The sequence below is a fragment of the Durio zibethinus genome, unplaced genomic scaffold (genome assembly GCF_047325235.1).
Source record: "Durio zibethinus cultivar Kanyao isolate XHJ-2024 unplaced genomic scaffold, ASM4732523v1 HiC_scaffold_3, whole genome shotgun sequence".
Lineage (NCBI taxonomy): Eukaryota > Viridiplantae > Streptophyta > Magnoliopsida > Malvales > Malvaceae > Durio > Durio zibethinus.
The window spans coordinates 7,692,134-7,697,133 of NW_028323044.1; positions in this window are offsets into that span (position 1 = coordinate 7,692,134).

Consider the following 5,000-nt stretch of genomic DNA (forward strand, 5'->3'; position numbering starts at 1 on the left):
TGGACGTGATCCTTCTATTTTTGTTGGCATGCACAAAAAAATTCAGCTAAAAACTCGAACCGGAGAAGATTTCGTGACCGTTTGAAAAAAGTGTCCCCATTTCAGACACTTGAACGGCTACTGGCAGCAAACCTGTAAAATCTCAAACGCTCTTTAAGGGGGTGTGAGTTCTCAGAGGTTTGATGAGGGATAGGGGGCCAACACAAGGGCCAAGTACCAGCACCCATCGCACGTCATGTGCGCACACCCCCCCGGCCCCCCTCCCAATCGCCGGAACCCCAATGCCGCCGGTCAGGTTCTCCGGCGGTACTCCGGCGATGCTCCGGCGATGCTCCGGCGATGCTGTCCCGAGTGAAAAAAATGCGGCACCAGCACATGCTGGAGCCAAGCATGGGCACCGTGGCTCAAAATCGAACTTCGGCCAAGGCCTCGACCATCAATGGCACATGATGACGCATGGTGATGGCACATGCATCGACCATCATCGGCATAGGCTGCCCTTCGGTACGGGCACTTGCCTCGACCGCCATCGGCACAAGCTGGGCCCTGGTGTGGGTTGTTGCCTCGATCACCAGCGGCACATGCTGAGCCTTGGTGCGGGCGGTTGCCTCGAGCACCATCGGCAGACCCTGGGCCCTGGTGCGGCCGGTTGCCCCGATAACCATCGGCACACGCTGGGCCCTGGAGCGGCCGGTTGCCTCGATCACCATCGGCAAAAGCTGGGCCCTGGTGCGGGCGCTTGCCTCGACCACCATCGGCACACGCTGGGCACTGGTGCGGGCGCTTGCCTCGACCACCATCGGCACACGCTGGGCCCTGGTGCGGGCGGTTGCCTCGATCGCCATCGGCACACGCTGGGCCCTGGTGCGGGCGGTTGCCCCCACCACCATCGGCACACGTTGGGCCCTGGTGCGGTCGGTTGCCTCGAGCACCATCGGCACACGCTGGGCCCTGGTGCGGGCGCTTGCCTCGACCACCATCGGCACACGCTGGGCCCTGGTGCGGGCGGTTGCCTCGACCACCATCGGCACACGCTGGGCCCTGGTGCGGCAGCTTGCCTCGAGCACCATCGGCACACGCTGGGCCCTGGTGCGGCAGGTTGCCTCGACCACCATCGGCAGCCTCGAGCACCATGGGCACACGCTGGGCCCTGGTGCGGGCGCTTGCCTCGACCACCATCGGCACACGCTCCGCCCTGGTGCGGTCGGTTGCCTCGAGCACCATCGGCACACGCTGGGCCCTGGTGCGGCAGGTTGCCTCGACCACCATCGGCACACGCTGGGCCCTGGTGCGGGCGCTTGCCTCGACCACCATCGGCACATGCTGGGCCCTGGTGCGGCAGGTTGCCTCGACCACCATCGGCACACGCTGGGCCCTGGTGCGGGCGCTTGCCTCGGCACCATCGGCACACGCTCGGCCCTGGTGCGGTCGGTTGCCTCGAGCACCATCGGCACACGCTGGGCCCTGGTGCGGCAGGTTGCCTCGACCACCATCGGCAGCCTCGACCACCATCGGCACACGCTGGGCCCTGGTGCGGGCGCTTGCCTCGACCACCATCGGCACACGCTCGGCCCTGGTGCGGTCGGTTGCCTCGAGCACCATCGGCACACGCTGGGCCCTGGTGCGGCAGGTTGCCTCGAGCACCATCGGCACACGCTGGGCCCTGGTGCGGCAGGTTGCCTCGACCACCATCGGCACACGCTGGGCCCTGGTGCGGGCGGTTGCCTCGACCACCATCGGCACACGCTGGGCCCTGGTGCGGGCGCTTGCCTCGAGCACCATCGGCACACGCTGGGCCCTGGTGCGGCAGGTTGCCTCGAGCACCATCGGCACACGCTGGGCCCTGGTGCGGGAGCTTGCCTCGAGCGCCATCGGCACACGCCGGGCCCTGGTGCGGCAAGTTGCCTCGAGCACCATCGGCACACGCTGGGCCCTGGTGCGGCAAGTTGCCTCGAGCACCATCGGCACACGCTGGGCCCTGGTGCGGTCGGTTGCCTCGAGCACCATCGGCACACGCTGGGCGCTGGTGTGGGCGCTTGCCTCGAGCACCATCGGCACACGCTGGGCCCTGGTGCGGCAGGTTGCCTCGAGCACCATCGGCACACGCTGGGCCCTGGTGCGGCAGGTTGCCTCGAGCACCATCGGCACACGCTGGGCCCTGGTGCGGGAGCTTGCCTCGAGCGCCATCGGCACACGCTGGGCCCTGGTGCGGCAAGTTGCCTCGAGCACCATCGGCACACGCTGGGCCCTGGTGCGGTCGGTTGCCTCGAGCACCATCGGCACACGCTGGGCGCTGGTGCGGGCGCTTGCCTCGAGCACCATCGGCACACGCTGGGCCCTGGTGCGGCAGGTTGCCTCGATCACCATCGGCACACGCTGGGCCCTGGTGCGACAGGTTGCCTCGAGCACCATCGGCACACTATCGGCCCTGGTGCGGGCGGTTGCCTCGACCACCATCGGCACACACTGGGCCCTGGTGCGGGCGGTTGCCTCGAGCACCATCGGCACACGCTGGGCCCTGGTGGGTTTAGGCACATCTTCGAATTTCTGCCGTGCCAATGCCATTTTTATGGCTTGTAAATTCATACAATGGTCCCCTAAGCCTTCACGTGAAGTTTCGTTGGAAGATGACTCGTTTTCTATTTTTCACGATTTTCGAAACTTTTTGCGGTTCGGGATTTTTTAAAATTTTTTTATAAGGATTTTTGGCCCCAAATTTTGTAGGCATGATCCTTCTATTTTTGTTGGCATGCACAAAAAAATTCAGCTAAAAACTCGAAGTGGAGAAGATTTTGTGACCGTTTGAAAAAAGTGTCCCCATTTCAGACACTTTAACGGCTACTGGTAGCAAACCTGTAAAATCTCAAATGCTCTTTAAGGGGGTGTGAATTCTCAGAGGTTTGATGAGGGATAGGGGGCCAACACAAGGCCAAGTACCAGCACCCATCGCACATCATGTGCGCACACCCCCCCGGCCCCCCTCCCAATCGCCGGAACCCCAATGCCGCCGGTCAGGTTCTCCGGCGGTACTCCGGCGATGCTCCGGCGATGCTCCGGCGATGCTGTCCCGAGTGAAAAAAATGCGGCACCAGCACATGCTGGAGCCAAGCATGGGCACCGTGGCTCAAAATCGAACTTCGGCCAAGGCCTCGACCATCAATGGCACATGATGACGCATGGTGATGGCACATGCATCGACCATCATCGGCATAGGCTGCCCTTCGGTACGGGCACTTGCCTCGACCGCCATCGGCACAAGCTGGGCCCTGGTGTGGGTTGTTGCCTCGATCACAATCGGCACATGCTGAGCCTTGGTGCGGGCGGTTGCCTCGAGCACCATCGGCAGACCCTGGGCCCTGGTGCGGCCGGTTGCCCCGATAACCATCGGCACACGCTGGGCCCTGGGGCGGGCGCTTGCCCCCAGCACCATCGGCACACGCTGGGCCCTGGTGCGGGCGGTTGCCCCCAGCACCATCGGCACACGCTGGGCCCTGGTGCGGGCGCTTGCCCCCAGCACCATCGGCACACGCTGGGCCCTGGTGCGGGCGGTTGCCCCCAGCACCATCGGCACACGCAGGGCCCTGGTGCGGGCGGTTGCCCCGAACACCATCGGCACAAGCCGGCCCTTGGTGCGGGCTCCTGGCTCGACCACCATCGGCACACACTGGGCCCTGGTGCAGGCGGTTGCCTCGAACACCATCGGCACACGCCGGCCCTTGGTGCGGCCGGTTGCCTCGACCACCATCGGCACACGCTCGGCCTTGGTGAGGGCGCTTGCCTCGACCACCATCGGCACACGCTGGGCCCTGGTGCGGGCGCTTGCCTCGACCACCATCGGCACACGCTCGGCCTTGGTGCGGGCGCTTGCCTCGACCACCATCGGCACACGCTGGGCCCTGGTGCGGGCGGTTGCCTCGACCACCATCGGCACACGCTCGGGGTGGTGAGGGCGCTTGCCTCGACCACCATCGGCACACGCTGGGCCCTGGGGCGGGCGCTTGCCCCCAGCACCATCGGCACACGCTGGGCCCTGGTGCGGGCGGTTCCCTCAGCCACCATCGGCACACGTTGGGCCCTGGTGCGGGCGGTTGCCCCCAGCTCCATCGGCACACGCAGGGCCCTGGTGCTGGCGGTTGCCCCGAACACCATCGGCACAAGCCGGCCCTTGGTGCGGGCTCCTGGCTCGACCACCATCGGCACACGCTGGGCCCTGGTGCGGGCGGTTGCCTCGACCACCATCGGCACACGCTGGGCCCTGGTGCGGACGGTTGCCTCGAGCACCATGGGCACACGCTGGCCCTTGGTGCGGGCTCTTGCCTCAACCACCATCAGCAGAAGATGGCCCCTACGTCGAACACCATCGATACATGCCGGGCCTTGGTGTGGGCACATGCCTCGAGCTGGTGCGGGCGGTTGCCTCGACCACCATCGGCTCGCGTTGGCCCTTGTTGCGGGCACATGCCTCGACCACCATCGGCACCTGCGCACCCTCGGTGTGGGATTTGCTTGTTTGGAAAAAGTGTCCCCGTTTCAGACATTTTAACGTCTACTGGTAGCATATCTGTAAAATCTCTAATGCTCTTTAGGGGTGGTGGTCCGGCACCCCCTCTCCCCCCCCCACGGGGGGAGTAGGTGTGCGCGATGGGCCTCCCATTGCGTGCACCCCGGCCAACGTCCCTCGAACGAAATACAGGGCGTGCATGCCTTCCGGCGATTTTTGTCCGGCGACTGGTTGCTCCGGTGACCGGCAGGCGCCCATGGCCTCGATCGGTTGGCTTGCATGCAAAAAAAGGGAGCCGAGCTCCAGCCCGTGCACGCGGCGGATGCTGCCCTAGACCCCAGACCAAGTCCCTGAATCGGGCAACGGCTCCCTGGGGTGGTGCGAGCAGAAGCTGCGGTTGCGGGCTTGGCCCGGCCAAGTCTCTCGGTATTTGACGGTCTCGCGGTCCCTTCTCATCGGCCACAAAAATGCCTTGGCCTCGACGAGGCCGTGCACGCAG